Source organism: Saimiri boliviensis, chromosome 2, assembly GCF_048565385.1.
Source record: "Saimiri boliviensis isolate mSaiBol1 chromosome 2, mSaiBol1.pri, whole genome shotgun sequence".
In the NCBI taxonomy this organism is placed as follows: domain Eukaryota; kingdom Metazoa; phylum Chordata; class Mammalia; order Primates; family Cebidae; genus Saimiri; species Saimiri boliviensis.
Window position 1 is genome coordinate 207,571,605 of NC_133450.1, and position 18,700 is coordinate 207,590,304.

Here is an 18,700-nt window from a genome sequence, read left to right on the forward strand (position 1 = left end):
ATGGATATACAATAGTTTGTTTAACCATTCACCCACCGAAGAACATTTGGGTTATTTCTAGTTTTGAGTTACTATAAATAAAGCTGTTGTGACTATTTGTGTCCAGATTATTTTGTGTGAACAAGTTTTCATTTTTTTTTCTGGTATAAATGCTCAAAGTGAAATTGTTGGCCGTATGGTAAACACGTGTTTAATTTGCCACGCTAAAATTAACTGCCATGGCAAACACACACCATGACAGTTACCTATAAAATTTAAGCAGTTGCTTAAATGTGGCAGTTACCTACAATTAATTGTTGATGGAACTGTATGGCAGCTACCTACAATCAGAGTGGTTGTATTATTTTGTTTCCCACAAGTAATGTGTGAAAGACCCAGCATCCTCTCTGTACCCTCTCTCCAGCATTTGGTGCTTTTACTATATTTTGCTTTAGCCACTCTGATAAGTGTGTGGTCATACCTCACTGCGGTTTTAATTTGCATTCCCCTAGTGGCTAATGATGTTGAACATCTTTTCACATACTTATTTGCCATCTGCATATCCTCTTTGATAATAGAGAGATCAATTTTGGCCACCACGAGGTACTTCTTGCTTCCTGCTTGAATCTCAGCAGATTCAAAGGCAAAAGATAAATCACTTACAGATAAATGATGAGTTACGGCACTTGACTATGTGCAAGGTAGCGTTCCAGGTACTGGGGATAAAGTGATGAAGAGAACAGAAAAACCTCCTACTTTCATGATGCTTATATTCTAGTTGGGAGAGATGGCCAGTAATTAAAACAAATAAGTTATCATATATTAGATGGCCTCAAGTCGTTTAGAAAAAAAAGGAAAAAGAGATAGAAAATGATCTTAATTGCAATTTAAAATAGGGTCATCGGAATAGATCTCACTGACAAGAGACATTTGAGTGAAGACCTGAAGAGGGTTGGGGAGGCCGTGGGGGTGTCTGGAAAAAGAGAGTCTGGTGTTGAAGCCAGTGTACATGGTGTATTCACAGAGCATCAGGGTGGCCAGGTCAGCTGGGGCAGTGGGTGAGGGGGAGTGTGGGAGCCACAAGATCAGAGTGATGAAGAAGGCTGACCGTGTAAGGCGTCTTGGGTCCAGATAGGACTTGACTTCTTCTTCACTGAGTTTGACAGGAAGTGGGTGGTAACAGGGTAGGATAGGGGTGGGGGTAGTAGCTGTTCTTTGGAAAGTGAAGGGCGGAGAGGTGGCTCCGATTTTACTTTGAAAAGATCGTCCTGTCTACTGTCTGAAGCGGGAAGTGTGGAGTCTGGGAGATCCATCTGGACAGCACTGTGATCATCCAGGAAAGGAAGGATGGTGGCTTGGCTGAGGCCGGTGACGCTGAGGGGTCACAGGAAATAGTGGGTCCTGGATATGTTACTATTTTAGAGTGGACATCATTTCTTATTATGCTAGATGTAGAGTGAGAGAGGAAGAGAAGAGAAAAGCCTGAGACGAGGGTTTTTGGTTTGAGCATGGGGTACATAAAGATGTCTTTCACGGAGACGGGGAAGGCTGTGGCTAGATGCTTGAGAGCACAGATTGAGATAAATGCTGTCTAAGGGGACTTTTAGATGACCAAGTTGAGCCCATCAAGAGGTAGATGGATGGTTAGTTGGGGCTTCCAGGCAGAGGTTTGTGTGAAGATACTAATTTGAGAGTCATGCTTGACACAGCATCTGCTACACAGTTAGTGCTCAAAGTGGAGGTTTTCCATATGGTTACAGGCCCTCAACTCCTGTATCTCAAGTCCTTGGGGCCAGGTTTCAAAAAGCATTAAGTTGAACCATCTGAAATTGCATATATCTGGTCATTTTTGACCTGCAATAATAATAGTTACGCATGGTTCTCCTGAACAATCTACTACATGTGCCTTATATTTCATAACACTTTAGGTGGGGTCTGAAATAACACCTAATAATCAAATACAGAAATGATTCTGCAGCCCAACATGCTCATACTGAATGTGATAGGTAATGATTCCCAGCAACACATGCCTTTTCAGGTCACCTTTTGCTGCCAAATGAGTAATAAAAGCTTCCAGTTTTTAGAGATTTTTGGATTATGTTTACGGTCTGGTATTATTATCATTGTGGCTGTTATTATTGTTACCATTCCGTATAGCATTCAGGGGGTTGAACTAGGCAATAAGTAAAAGTTACTAAAAGGCAAATCTCAGTTCAACTTAAAGACTTTGTCAATACCCCACGTCGTCAATACTGTCCAAAGATAAATCATACTGCTTCCAGAGGTGGGAGTTCCCTGTTTCAAGGGGAAGGACAGGGCCTGAACAGCCACTTACTGAGAATATTTTAGAGGGAATTTGATTATTGGAGAAGTGATTGGAGTCAATGTCTGTTACAGCTTTTGCTCTGACTGAGACAAGATGACTCTCAATTATTTGTACATTTTCAGGCCTTTTTTTTCTCCATGTGTTAAATGGCGGCAGGGAGTTGAACTCTGTGATTGCTAAGGATGCTTCTATCATTAACATTTTCAGGATCTCATGCTTCCCTGTGTCTTCTCTTTGCTCCCTGGTTGTTCCTCCCACCCATCTCTGCACAGCTTTGCTTACATCCTTGTTTGATAAGCAATACATTTTTTAGAACGTCCCATGGCGATTTCCCCATGATGGGCAAATGAGGGATTAGCAAGGGCAGCTGGGTTGGGTCAGCAGATGTTTACTCTTTCGCTTTTTGAGTTGGTAAAAGAGCTCATTTTTCAGCAACTATTTCTAGATATTTTTTGGGCTTGTGCAATATCCACAGCTTTTCTGCAAGGGGGCTTACTTGGGCATAACCCTACTTTCCTGGACTGGCCCTGGTGGTTGGCAAGAACTTCCCTCTCTGGTTCTCTTGGGAAAAGAGCTGTTTGATGAAACAGAATTTTTCAGTGGCTAACTTCCTCTTTTCTAAGTGGCAACAGAAAAAAGTACAACCATTTTGAATGGAAACCTTTCTAAAATATAGTTTAAACTTTTAAAACAGGCTACTTTTTATGATTGTAAAAGTAACATTTTTAACTTTAGAAAACTAGAAAAAGGAGGACAGTGGAGTCTTCTGCACTTATTGAATCACAAAGAGCAATAATATTCCTATGCAGAAGATGCCCTCGAAGTCAGGCTTTTGGAAATCTTTCTTCTTAATCATTTTCTTTCTTCCTGCTTTGCTTAAATCTAGCTTCTTTGGATTAACAAAAATTCTCAAGGGGGTTAGAGCCAACTATTTCATTTATAGGTATAGAGTCAAAAGAAACCCTCGCACATGTTCAACAGGAGATACATATGAGGAAGAAGGAGCTTAACTCTAGCATCATCATCAGAGTGGCACAAACCTGGTTGCACACCAGATGCCTGTCACCAGGGAGACAGCGAATGTGGTGAGCCACACGATAGGGCATTGTTCAGCCATCCAGATGAAGGATCAACAGTGACATGCCTCAACACGGATGAATCTTAGCACAATAATATGAAGTGAAGATGCAGATTTCCAAAGATTATATACAGCAAAGCTTACACAAAGTTAAAAACAACATGTGTGCATTTGTGGTACATACACACATATTGGTATGTATATACATACCACTCATTGAAATGGAGAGCAAAGCAATGATGAATACAGGACCCTGGGTGATGGAAACCCTGAGCAGGGAGATCAGAGGGCAGATTGGCAAGGGGTTTCATGCGTTGTCATTTGATGCCCTTCCAGGCCCTAGCTTTCATTTTATGTCATGGGTTACTAGGTACTTACAACATGGCAACTAATTAACAAACTGACTTAATAAAAAGCAGTCCAGGCATGAACCTTGATGACAATGTGACATGATCTGGGGTGATGATGATTCCAATTCTGTGTATCTAATATCCAAAAATAGAAAAGAAGTAGGAATCATTAGGCACTGCATGTGGTCCTAAAAAACTCCACGAATCATGGGATGTACACGAGTGCACAGATTTGACAGTGTCTGTTTTGGCTTCACAGAGAAGCATTTAAAATTCTTTTTTCTTAGTTCTTGGTGCTGGTCCAGGCCCATGATTTTGCCAGACACATGAGATCTTGTGGAACGTGGCCCCATTGTTAAAGCTATAAGCAGTTCCTTGAAATAGCCTGGAGTTAGGACTTTGCATTTGATGGCAATTTGGTTCCAGTTAGAATATAGGAGTAGACCTGTCTCTGGGTAGATGACAAGCTCTGGTTGAAAGAGTAGTGCCCATGTGGAGAGAGGGTTGGCAGAGATTCAGCAATGGAGAGTACCCAGCACAGAGGTAGAGAGGCAGACACCTGGTAGTGACAGAGTGTCTGCAATTCTGAGCAAGCCAGGTGGAGTCCGTATTGGCCAACCAGACTATTTCGTTGGGGCCCTTCTCCCTTCTCTGGCCTTGAGATTATTACTCAGTTTTAACAAAGAATACAGTTAAACTGTGAGGCCTGGCTGAGGGTGTAGGCAGTCTCTCATTCCTTGGATACCGACTCTGTGGTCCAGACTCTATTAGAACTTGGAGATACAGAGGCAACTCAGATCTGAAGTTGGCGACTGTTATCATTTTTCCATGGTCGTAGCTGTACTTCTCAGGAGGACAGTACTAACTTTTAGTGCTGAGCTGAGTTGGGTGGTTCTTCCTATGGAGGAGCAAAGGGCTTAGTTATAAACTGCATTCACAGTGGCAGCCCCAGGCAAAGTTAGAGTTCCCTCTTTTGAGTTGTGTCCAGCCCACATCTTCATTACTGCATTCTTATCACATTGCATTGCCATGATTTATTTACCTGGAGCTGCCACCCACTAGGCTGTGACAACCTCAAGGGTAGAGACTATGTCTTTTTCATTGCCAAGTTTCCCACGTCCAGGGTGCAGTGTAAGTGCTAAGTAAGTGTTTGAGGAGACACCGTGCGTTATACTTTGTGGCTGGTGCCTGGTGAGTAAAACTTCAAGGTGTGGACAGGTGATCACTGACTGGGAGGGATCCAAGGGGAGTTTAGAGAGGAGGAGGGGGTGGTTTGGCTTGGGTTTTGAGTGGATTTTATGGATGGAGATGGTAGGGAGAGTGAAGGTGGAGATGAGGGAGTTTTGATATTGGTGGTGGTGATACGGGGCTATTCAGAGTAAATAACTGGAACTGCATGCTTGCTGACCCAACAGAGTGGATTCTGGCTGTAAATAGTCAGCATTGCCACTCCTGTGCCTCCTAGCTATAGGTCATTCCCAAAGATGAGGAGGGTCATGGGGCCATGATGATGCCATGCTAGAATGGGAATAAATGTTTCAGCATCACCAGCTTTATTCCAGCTGTGTATCAGGACCTTTTTGTATATGACCTTTGCTGATTCTCATACAACCTTGACAGGTGGGCACTGTTACTTAAATTTTGAAACAGACCCAGAAGGGTGACATGAGTGACAGGGCTAGAGCTGAAGTTGAGCCCAGGTTCTCAAGTTCCTGGGCCTGTGCCCTGTTCTCTCTGGAAGGTGTGGCCAGTAGGGGTCAGAGCCAAGACCCCTACTGTGTCGTGAGCAGGAGCCGTGAGTTATGTCCAGGGGTGAGTGTTGGGGAAGAGCAGGAGACATGGCTTTAGAAGAGGGCTGGCAGGCTCCTTGGGGCTGGAGTGGATAAAGCACCCTATTCAGGCATCTGTGTCCAAGAACATTCTATTCCTTCGTGTCCAAGGAAATGCACGGTGGCCACACCCTTGGCATGGCCTTTCTGGGGAATGTTTCTGGAACTGGACACAGAGCTCAGGGTCAAAGGAAGGAAAAGTGCTGCCCTGGAATCAGGGCCAGAGATAATAATTTTGGAATTTAGAGGGGAGAGGTTGAACATAAGTTTTCAGCCATTGGGGCTGGAGATGAGCAATGCCTGCCTGGTTAGGGGAGAAACTTCATTAGAAGGATGAAAAGAAAGTGATTTAAAAAATAAAAATACAAAGAAGTCAGAAACTGAAGATGCAGTTGAACAAGTATATGGTTTTAGTACCAGCTATGGTGAGAGCGAAATGTTCAAGGACCAGTTTCCTAGGGGTGCATTTTTCATAAAAAAGTGTCTGCCTGATTTATTGATGGAGGCAATATGTATAAGGGAGAGATGGAAAGGGTGTTGGGAAAGAGGTGAAAATATGCACAGAAACAGAGACAGACTGAGATGGAGTCAGGAACATACAATGGCAAAAGAAATACAAATGCAGAAACCCAGACACACAGAGGAAGATAACAAGCCAGAGGTCCAGGGACAAAAGGAAACGGACAGAGAGAATCAGAGACAGAGAGGAAAGGACAGAGACAGGAGAAAGCAGAGTCAAACTTCTTGAGAAGGACTGCCTCCTGGGCCTTTGGGCATCCTCCCTTATGGGTTCTTTGGCTTAGCTGAGTTACTCATGATCCTAAGTCTCTGTGCCTTTCTCACTGTCTTAGTCTATTATGGCTGCTAGAGCAAAATATCTTATACTGGATAATTTATAAATGATAGAAATTTATTGGTCTTAGTTCTGGGGGCTGGGAAGTCCAAGATCAAGGCACCAGCAGATTCAGTGTCTGGTGAAGGCTTGCTCTCTGTTTCAAAGATGGTGCCTTCTTGCTGCGTCCTTACATGGTAGAAGGGACAAACCAGCCCCCTCTGGCTTTTTTTATAAAAACGCTCATCCCAAAAGTTCTGCCCTCATGACATAATCACCTCTAGAAGGCCCCACTTTTTAACACTATTGCCTTTGGGATTACACCTCAAGATATCAATTTTTTTTTTTTTTGGTGGGAGGCAGGCATTCAGACCACATCACTCACTGACATGTGGAGACTCCTGGGCCAAAGGCTACCTTTAATACAAATTTTCCATGTAAGGACAGCATGCTAGCACTGGAAAAGAGAGTTCTTAGAGCCATCTCCCATTCTCTTATCTCAGACTCTGCTTGCACCTCTGCAGTTAACTCCAATCACTAGTTGCTCATTACTCTTCTGGAACATAATTCCTTAAACTAAGCTACTTCCCTGTGATTTCCACAGTTTGGGAGCAACACTTGAGCAAATCTGCTGTTAGTTTTTCTCTTGGTTCTTCAGGTTGTTGATAGCAACAACCTTGTTCCCAACTATATTCTTTCTTCTTTGGGTCAATCAACTGCAGTTCCTTCACTGGTGTTATTAGTCAGGGCAAGCTAGGTTATGCTGTAGTGATAACTCCAAGATCTCAGGAGCTCTCAGGAGCATAGGTTAATTTCCTGCTCACACTATGTATAAATCACAGGCTAAAACAACTCTACCCTACTCCAACCCATATTCACTCCAGGGATCAGGTTGATAAAGTAGACTGTGTCTAAAACATTGGTGATCATGGTGATTGAAGAAAAAGAGAACATGAGTCATCATACCCAGTTTCTGAAAGTTTCTATCAGAAGTGACACATATCACCTTCACTCATGTGGCATTGGCCATAGCCTATGCCAATGAGGTGGGGAAGAGAAATTTTCTCTCAGGAAAGGACAGTGAGTATTTTTCAACCATAATAGTCTACTACAATTGGCTTCCCCCATCCCACAGTTTCCAGCTCTCTATAGAAGCTACTCCCCTGTTCATAGAGGCTCCCAAGCTTATTGATGTTTCTTTTGATATTTGGAAGCCAGTACAGAACAAGCCACTTGGAGGGAGGTGATGCTCACGGGGTACCAGGTGACCATACCCATGAATGATCTTCCTCTGTCTTAGAGCTACACCATATGCGATACATGCCCACTGAATTTGCCAAGGTCATGAAGAGAGAGGAAGCACACCTTTAATCTGATCTCTCTACCCAGGTTTACTGGGTCTTTATCCCTCAAATAAAGACCCAGTAACAATCTCATCCTTTATTGCTTAAGGTCTAGAAGCAATTTTCTTTTCTGTAGCTCCAAGATAAAAAAAAAAAGGTCTTCCCTACCTTCATTGGATTTTGAATGAGTGAGTAATGAACTTTTATTGTATTAATCCACTGAAATTTTCAGGACTTGTATGTTTTAGCAGCTAGTGCCAATTAGTTGAATGTAGAAATTGATACTGGTAGTGAGAGTGCTTCATAAAAAAAAGGATGATACAAAGGATTTTAGCTTAGTGATCAAGAGACAGGTGATTGGAAACTGAACTGTAGACTGGACGGATGGAGCTCAGATTATGCAGGGGCAAGGTTTTGGGAAGTTGTCACCTGTGCTGACTGGAAGGGCAAACTGTGCTCACTGAACTCATTTCAGGGCAAGAAGTAGGAAAATAGGGTGATGGTAACACAGCTGTATTTGACAAGGTATTGGGAGAATTATACGAGCTCAAGAAATTGTTAGATAAGTTGCAAGCAGAAATTAAGAAGAATGGAATCCAGAAATATGGGGCCTTGGAGTTGAAACAGCAATTTCTGGGTCCCACACAACAAGAGATGGAATTTAAAAGAGATTTACGTGGCAAAGGCCCAGTAAAATCTCCTGTTTGGGAAATGACTCAGGTCAAAGATCAAATTAGAAGTGTGATCTTCTTATGAATTTTCCCATGTAGCCTCAAGGTAGCTGCTATGAGGTGAAGAAAGAGAGAGAAACAAGGTGATGAAAAAGCAAAAGAAAAGGCAGATTTAGGAGGTGTATCTTTAAAAGAACTTTACTCTGTTCACTGGCAAATACATCAGAAGCCTATTAAGTTGTTGAGTGAAATGCAACACCAAAGAAGCCTTGAGTCTGGGCTGGATAATATTCGAGAGTTAAAGCAATCCAGATTGCTTTAATTTTTTTTATTTGGATGCCAGCCTCCAAATAACAGAAAGTGGATTAAGGAAACGATGTAAACTCAGAGGAGTGTTCAAAGAAGATTGTGGGAAGGAGAACCTCCCCAACCCCCGACCAAAGGGTGGAGCCAGGGCTCATGAGAACCCTGGACAAGGCTGACCTTCCCTGACAGGAGATTCACAGCCCCTCACCCAGAGCTGAGGCCTTCAGAACATCTGCCCAGCAGGATTTCAGAGCAGCTCTGGATCTGTGACTCCTTTGTGTGTCCCATTCTTTCCAGCAGGTGCGTTTATTGTGGCTGTCCTGTCCCTGTTCCATCTTTGTATCTTGGATTTGTAGTGTGTGTGGTGGGGCAAAGGGGTTGTTGGCAGAGAAAGATACAGAAAATGTCCTTTCAGATCATAGGCCTAGGGCAGTGAATCTCAACTGAGGATCCTTTTGGCCACAGGAACTTTTGTTAATAGTGGAGGGCATTTTTGGTTGTCACAAATGAAGGTGGTGGTGCTATCAACAATTAGTGGACTGAGGCCAGGATTGCTGAGAAACATTCTACAGTGCAGGGGACAGTCCCCCTATGACAATGAATTATCCAGTCTAAAATATCAACATGGCCAAGCCATTTATTCCCTTGTCTAGGAAATAAAAGGCCCAACATCCCAACCTAATAGCAAGATTATAGGATGTCACCTGGAAATCAGAGAGCCTGGTCTGGAGTTGGTGCTCACTCCATTCAACAGATGCTGAAAATCTGTGGTAGGCTGGGGAAGGTGATGCAGTGGGAGTAGGGTAATTAATGCTAATTGCTGCAATAGACAAACCCCTGAATCTCACGCGTGTCTTTTTTTTTTTTTTTTTTTTGAGATGGAGTCTCACACTGTCACCTGGGCTGGAGTGCAATGGTGCAATCTTGGCTCACTGCAACCTCCACCTCCTGGGTTCAGGTGATTCTTCTGCCTTAGCCTCCCAAGTAGGTGGGATTACAGGTGCCCGCTACCACATCTGGCAACTTTTTGTATTTTTTTAAGTAGAGATCGGATTTCGCAATGTCGGTCAGGCTGGCCTCAAACTCCTGACCTCATGATAAGCCCATCTTGGCCTCCCAAAGTGCTGGGATTACAGGCGTGAGCCACCACACCCAGCCTCATAGTGTCTTAAACAATAAAAGTTTATTTTTCACATCATGTCAAGGAAAATCTGTTTTTCTTCTGATCATCAGATATATTTTTTTCTCTTACAGGCAATGTAAGCCTGGTAATGGATGATTTTCCTCATTGATTTGGCTATTAGGCAGCTCATTTATAACAACAGTTCCTCGCTGTTTACTGATGTTTCCTGGCTTTTCGTATTGACATTCATTTACCCTTTACTCTGATTTCTTCTCCTGCCTGCTCCCCACTACTGTCCAGATTCCTCTGGGATGAGACAAGCTATAAACTAATGAATGAAGCAAAAGCATTCTTGCTGGCATATGACTGCTGTGAAATAGAAATCAGGGAACCATTGTGCCTCTTTCCTTTTTTAAAAAGGAAAGTGGAGCTTTGAGTCCTGGCTTAAGATTTACAGAATTGAAACATTTTGGGCTGGGGATCTTCAAATAGCTTTTCTTTTTGCATTCTGTAGTTTTACTTACCCCTTTAAGTTGCTATTTTAACAATCCAGAGTCTCATTTGCTTTAGCTCAGGGAGGGAGGAGACAAGACACCAAGGTCTTTTCTCGAAGATCTTTTGGGGGAATTACTTCATGCAAATGTCTTTGTATCAGAAGGAAACTGTCAGAAGGTCAGTCTTCTCTCCACTCCTGAAAAGGCATAATTCAGAGTTGGTGTCTTTAGTTTTGCTTTTCTGTTTCCAAATATGAAACAGACGATGAGTCGGGTGACCCATCACGAACTTGCTGTGTGACTTCAGGCTGTTTACACCCCAGTCTCTGGTCTCCAGAAAAACAAGAGGGCTGAGAATCCACCTGGATCCATGGTTTTTGTTTGTGTATCTGGGGAGTGAGCTATGCTAGGGAAATGTGTTTTCTCATGATCATCACTAAGTGAGATTTTAGCAACTCAAATCCTATGTTCAGAAGAAGCCTGCTCAGCTCCTATAAGTATAGAGGAAATGAGGGTTTTGGAGGCCCAGACTGGGGTCTCACTGAACAGTCTTGAGAGGTAGGTTGGAGTGTGAACCTTGGAGCACATTGGTTTCCACATATCCCTCTGTTGTGTAACTCCAGGCAAATCATGGAGCCTCCTTAGGCCTCAGAGTCCTCATGGACCACAACAGGATGACAGAACTACTTGTTGTGAAGAATAAGTGACATAATGTTCATAAAGGGCTGGGTACATTCTGCAATTTTGCAATTCACATTCCTGATTACTGCCCTTCATTGGGTCAGTCGTGGCTGGGTTGGGATATGACCACCAGGAGGACTAGGCCAGGATGCCGTCACCCAGGGCACCACTGACTGTCCGCTTTCCCCTTGAAAGAGGTCGGAAAATAATTGCCCAGCACTTCTCCCTGAACAAACAGCAAGAAGGATACAGAAACATCCTCACTGCTAAGGTTCTAGACATCTACCTTGGAATTTGCAGGGTCTTCTTCCTCTCCGTCCAAACCTTCCTTGAGACACAAGGCCCCTTTCCTTTCTGGGTTTCCATTTTCTCCTCTGTAAAATGAATGAATTATATTAGATCATCTCTAATCTGTCTCTGGATGCAGTGGCATGTGCCTGTGATCCCAGCTACTTGAGAGGCTAAGACAGGAGGATTTTTTGAGCCCAGGAATTTGAGACCATGCCAGGCAATATATGAGGCCCTGTGTCAATAAAGGGGAAACAAATGGGTGCCTCTAATCTAATCTTGGCATTACTGGCATTTTAGACCAAGTAGTTCTTTGTTGATCTGTGTACTGTAGGAGGTTTGGCAGCATCTCTGCCTCTATCTACTAGATGCCAGTAGCAACCTGGGTTGTGACAACCACAAATTTGGCAAGAGATTGCCAAATATCCACTGGGGGCAAAATGGCCCTGGTTGAGAACCATGATTTAAGAGTACTTAAGGCCGGGCGCGGTGGCTCAAGCCTGTAATCCCAGCACTTTGGGAGGCCGAGGCGGGTGGATCACGAGGTCGAGAGATCGAGACCATCCTGGTCGACATGGTGAAACCCCGTCTCTACTAAAAATACAAAAAATTAGCTGGGCATGGTGGCGCGTGCCTGTAATCCCAGCTACTCAGGAGGCTGAGGCAGGAGAATTGCCTGAACCCAGGAGGCGGAGGTTGCGGTGAGCCGAGATCGCACCATTGCACTCCAGCCTGGGTAACAAGAGCGAAACTCCGTCTCAAAAAAAAAAAAAAAAAAAAGTACTTAAACATAGCAATGCTAAACACCTTTACTGAGTAATTCTTTATTCCAGCTACTGTGCTAAGAGATTTCCATGTCCTAATCTTAATCAATCCTCATGACACACTTGTGAAGCCAGTAATTATCTTTTGCTTTGCAAACGAGAATGACAAACTGCTGATAAATCATGAAACTAGGATTTATACCTGTGCTTTCCTGACTTCAGAGCCTGTGAGCTTCATTATTCTGAAAATTTTGAAATACAGGGGTGGTCTTTGAAGATCAAGGCAAAATGGTTGAGGTAGTAAAAGTATAGGATTTAGGACCGGGTCGACCTGACTTGGAATCTCAACTCCATGCTGATGAGCTTATCACTGTCTCCATGCTGAACCCCATTTCTGCCATTGTCAATTTGGGGGTAACACCAGCTATGCAGACTATTGGAGGACAGAATAAGGCTGCAGGACCCTGGACGTATCAGGTCCTTCTCCAGCTAAATTACATGCTTGAGGACAATGGAGAGCTCTTGGAATGTTGCTTTTGTTCCATCCCCACCACCCTGCATTTGGTGTCAGCTCTTCTGGGGTAGAGGAAGACCTCATGACACAATGTATCACCCCTGTCTTGGTCCCACTGTCCCTTGGGTGTTGAGGCCTTTCCTTCGAGCCCCGTACCAGCATAGACAGTGGGCTGCTGGAAAATTCATACTCAATGTAACCAGAACTGAAATGGGCATGTTGCCCCTAATCTGCAACTCCTCTGTGTCTCCTTTCTCAGTGATCACCAGAATGGTCCCAAGACAGGTCTCTGGGAGTCCTACTTGACTTGTCTTGACTTCTCCCAGTACCTCACTTCCATAGCCAAGCAGTATCCAGGCACCGTCTGCCGTAGTTACTCAGCCCACTGGCATTTGTCTGCGTGTCTCATCCCTGCTGTCTTTTCCCTGGGCTAGGCTGCCATACCCCTCACCTGGGCTGCTGAAAGTGCCTTCTAACTAGTCTCCCTGCCTCCCCTCTTGCCCTCACCATCTATCTTGATTGTGTCACCAGAACAATCCTTCTTTTCTGGAAATCTGACCAGGTCTCTGCCTCCTTGTCCTCGGATAAAGCCTAGCCTCTTAACTGGTACGTAAAAACCCTTCTCATTCTGGCTTTGTCTTCTCCTCACCCTCCTCTTCGGCCTCTCTCCCCTTAATTTTCCCAGTTTCAGTCCTAGGGGACCATTCACAGTTTCCCGAAGGCACCATGCTCTCTCTTCTCTTTAGCTATTGGAATATGCTTTGGTCCAGCCTAAAACTCTTCTCTAGCACTTTTGCTTTGGCCTGCATGACTCTTTTAAGCTTCAGCTTAGAGTTCATTTCCCCTTGGGAGCCTTCTCTGATTCTTAAACATGGGTCAAGTACAGTCATGCATCCTTTAATGATGGAAATACATTCTGAGAAGTGTGTGTTGTTAGGCAATTTTGTTGTGTGAACATCACAGAGTGTACTTAACACAAACCTCGATGGTACAGCTACAGCACACCCAGGCTATACTGTGGAGCCTGTTGCTTCTAGGCTACCTGCTTGTACAGCATGCGACTGTACTCTTTACTGACTATTTAGGCAATTGTACCACAGTGGTAAGTATTTGTCTATCTAAACATAGAAAATGCCCAGTAAAAATATGGTATAAAAGATTTCAGACATGGAAAAACTGTATAGGGTACTTACTACGAATGGAGCTTGCAGAAATGGAAGTTGCTCTGAGTGAGTCAGTGTGTGAGTGGTGAGTGAATGTGAAGGCTGAGGACATTACTGTACATGACTGTACTTTATAAACACTGCATAAATACGGCATTTTATAAACACTGTACATTGAGGCTACACTAAATTGACATAAACATTTTCTTTCTTCGTAATAACCTTAGCTAATAGTAACTTTATAACTTTTTCAACTTCAACTTTTTAACTCAGTTAAAAAGGTTAACTTATTAACTTTATTTAAAAAAATTTTTGACTCTTTTGTAACACCTAGCTGAAAACACAAACACACTGTACAGCTGTACAAAAATATTTTATTTCTTTGCATCTTTATTCTATAAACTTTTTTCTCTTTTAAAATATTTTTAAAATTTCTTATGTTTTAAACATTTTTGTTAAAAATAAAGACACAAATACACACGTTACCCTAAGCCTACACAGGGTCAGAATCATTAATATCACTGTTTTTTACTTCCTCATTCTGTCCCACTGGAAGCTCTATGGGAGACAGTATTATCCATGGAGCTGTCATCTCCTCTGATACTAATGCTTTCTTCTAGAAAACCTCCTAAGGCTGTTTTGCAGTTAACTTAAATTAAGTAGAGGGAGTACACATGAAAATAATGACAAAAAGTATAGTATAGTAAATACATAATCTAATAACACCGTCATTTGTTATCATCAAGTATTATGTACTGCACATAATGGCATCTGCCATATGACTGGTGTTACAGTATGTGAGTAATGCATTGAGCTACAATGTTACAATGGCTATGATGTCACTGGGTGATAGAACTTTTCAGCTCCATTATAATCTTATGGAAACACCATCATACACATGGTCCATCATTGACCAAAATGTCCTTGTGTGGCATGTGATTGTATCTACTTAGGGCTTCCCCATGAAGGCAGTTACTCTTGTGTGCCATAACACAACCATTGACATGTCAGTCTCCCCCACCAGACTGAGATTTTTTTTTTTTTTTTTTTGAGAGAAGCAAGTATGTCTTTTTCTAGAATCCCCAACCCCCAGCACAGGCATTGCTATGATAATTGCTGGTAGCACAAATGAATGATAGGTGGTGTTGCATGATTTAAAGAGTAGCAGCCAGGTATGGTGGCTCACGCCTGTAATCCCAGCACTTTGGGAGCCCAAGGTTGGTGTATCACAAGGTCAGGAGTTCGAGACCAGCCTGACCCATCTCTCTACTAAAAATACAAAACTTAGTTGGGCGTGGTGGGTGGCACCTGTAATCCCAGCTACTTAGGAGGCTGAGGCAGGAGAATCACTTGAACCCAAGAGGCAGAGGTTGCAGTGAGCCGAGATCATGCCACTGCACTCCAGCCTGGGGGACAGAGTGAGATTCCAAGACTCCGTCTTAAAAAAAAAAAAAAAAAAAAAGAAAATAGCATGAGGAGGCAGGAAGAGAACAAGGCAGGGAGCTATGGACTCTAAACAAGCAGTCAGGACCAGTGTTGAAACTGGCTTAGCATCCCCTCATCTCATTTTGAAATCTCTGGGAATTCAACAGGTAAATTATCCTATTGGTAGAAATGTGACTCAAGGCAACTTTATATTTGACATTAAGAGAAATTTAAAAAAACACTAATGCATAAACAGAAAATCAGACATCACATGTTCCCACTTGTAAGTGGGAGCTAAACATTGGGTACACATGGATGTAAAGATGAGAACAATAGACACTGGGGACTACTAAAGGGGAGAGAGAAGAGAAGCAAGAGCTGGAAAACCACCTACTGGGTACTATGCTCACTTCCTGGGGGATGGGTTTAGTCATACGTCATACCTTAGCATCATGCAATATGCCTTTGTAACAACCTCCACATGTACCCTCTAATTCTAAAATAAAAGTTGCAGGAGAAAATAGAAAACAAACACAAACCAGAACATCTTTGTACCTGATAAGAAAGCTGTGTTCCTTTTGTGTGGTCTAAATGTCAGATAAGGAGGTTCAAGAGCCAGGAGCTATTGGACTTATGATTCATTCTGAGCTGGCATGTTAAAGAATTTATTAACAAGGCTCTCTGTTGCGGTAACTTGAAAACCCAGATGAGCTTTTGGTATGCTATAGAGCAGGATTTTCCACCTCTGACACCACTGACATTTTGGACCAGATAATTCTTTGTTATGGGGACTAGTTCTATGCACTGTAGGATGCATAGCATCCTCCCTGGCTTCTACCGATTAAATGTCAGTAGAACTCCCTTCACTCCAATTGTGACAACTGAAAACACCTTCAGACATTGCCCTGTGAGGGCAGAGTCAGCCTTGGTTAAGAATTACTGTCCTAGAGGAATTGGAGCCCATCTATGGAACCAAAGAAGTACTAGATGAGAGTTGAGTCTGAAGTCTATTGCCAACTCTGCCATTTAGTGAAGATGTTTTCTTTAAGTTCTATCTGAATTCAAGGTCAGGCTGTTTGACTCTGGAAAAACAGCTTGACCTGCTGGATAGCAGCCTTCTCATCTCAGGTAATAGAATAATGCAAGTTGAGAATGTGGTTGATACTTCTGAGTTCAGCTTTGGTCTTAGGAGTGATCTGGGGGATGGGCGAGCTCAGACCTCAGGATGGGAATCAGTGGCCTGGCAACCACAGTCAGATGATAGGATTCAGGCATCTGCTGGCTCCGGGTGGCTTGTCTCCACAGGCTAGCTCTGTTCTCTCTCTTGGGCTTTTCCAGATGTGCCAGGGAGGACTGTGTCTCACCCAGTCATTTCTGGGTTTCCCTTTTATTCCCAACAGCTTAGGCTGTCAGGGCTGAAATGTGCTTAGAAACATTTGATATCTAGCCTTTGCTACAGAAGGGTAAACTGAGGCTCAGAGGAGGGAAGAGATTTGGCTGAGGTCATGTAGTGAACTAGAGTAAGACCTCTTATTTACCCAAGTCTTAAAATTCATAGTGTGGTATTCTTTCTCTTACTCTGTGCTACCTAAATGTAGGAGCCCACTCCCATGTCTTGGTGGAACTCTTAATTGTAGACTTTTCATTTCATTGAAACTTAACATGTCTTTAGTTTTATACTATCTGCATCTTGCTTTCTGCTTGGTGATAGCAATCTTGTGTGAAAGTATGACTTTAACACTTTAGTAAGAAATAACAGGCTTACTTTACATCCCTAGTGCAATATTTGGTTTTCAGTTGAGCTTTAATCCAATGAAATGAAACTAATGGTAAGAATTTGAGGCACTTAACTAGGTTTAGAAAGACTTTTGGAGCTGCTAGACCCTTTTGGGAAACTCCTCCACTCTTGGAAGCCATCTAGTCTACCATTGTGTAGGATTGCACACTGGGGTTATTTCCCATCATGTGATTTAAAGGGAAGAGCCTGGGCTTTGGACATGGGTTCAAATTCCAGCTCAATCATCTCACAGCTGTGTGAATTTGTGAAAATGGTATCACATTTTTGAATGGTGATACCTGTGGGCAGTGATAAACCATGAAGAGATTGTAGGCAGAGGAGGGACTTGATCACATGTGCATGTCAGAACAATCATTCTGGCAGCTGTGTGAAGGATGAGTTGGTCTTAAGAGAGGCTGGAGGCAAGGCCCTGCATAGAAGGCAGTTGCCTTTGTCCAGGTGAGAAATGCTTAAGGCAGGGGCCAGATAGATGGGTTGGAGGGATAGATGAAAATTACATTAAGAGATATGATCCATCATGGCCTCAGATTCCCCATCTGTAGTTGAGTATTTCAGAACCCAAGTTCCTATGATGGCTTCACAGACTAGAATACACTGTAACTACAGCTAGGATTTGGGATGCCCTGGGGAATGAGTGGCATCCTGGAATAAGACAGAAGACTGTAGACTTCCTATTATTTTATTGGCTAGATATATTTCATCGGGGGGGTGGGGGTACGGTGAGTGTTCAATATTTATAACAATCCCGCTAAATGGTAAAGAAAGTGCTATGGACCTTGAATAATGGGTTCTAAGTCTAGGTACATTTGAATGGTGGCAAGAGTTGGAAGAGCTTTAGAAGTCAACTTGTTGGGTACTCTCAACACCTCTACAACCTGCTCACCAAGAGACTGTCTAGTCTCTGTTTAGATCTCTTCTGTAATGAGAAGACTTTTGTCTCTGGATAACGTGTTCCACTGCTGAGAAGTTTCAAATTGCATATCAACACATTTGTCTCATTTATACTTCACCTTGGCCAGAGGAAAGAGTGTCTTTGAGAGAGATTGTGTTAAGAATCCTTGCCCAAAAGTACCCAATAAATGAAGGCATGAAAAAGGCAAGCCATCACCTTGATTGAAATTGATTTTCAATTTTTCTCATTTGAGGCCCAGTGGTGTTTCAAGCTGCATGTCAAACAGAGACAGAAACATGGTAGAACTCAAGGATTTTTGTCAAAATGGAACTCTGGTAGCCAGATAATTCCAATGCCAACAGTACAGTTGAGATAGCTCCATCCATCAAGGAGGCCATAGTGGAGAGGAGGGGCACAAGATGGAGTGTGAGAAAACTGAAATCCATTCTAGGCGGTGGGGATGATATGAAAGCATGAACACAAGCATAAACTCATGATCATTAGAATGTATGATCACAATCACTAGGATGTACATGGGAGCTGTTAAGAAATAAGGAAGAAATTGCTGCAGTGAGTGTGATCAGAGGGTTGGAAAAACATTGAGGCAATCACTTTAAATGCAATGGGCTGTGTACTACCCTCTCTTATCTCCACTTCCCTTATCCTCCTCCTACTCCAAACCTCTTCTTCCTGGTTTCTTCCATTGTCCTTTATCTAAATTGACTACCTTCTGCCTCCTTCCTTCCCCACCTAGATCTTTCTCACTCCAGGTTTCTGTCTTATTCCCCACATAGAAGTCATACCTTACATTTTTATGATGGTTGGCAGTTCACAATGACAGTTG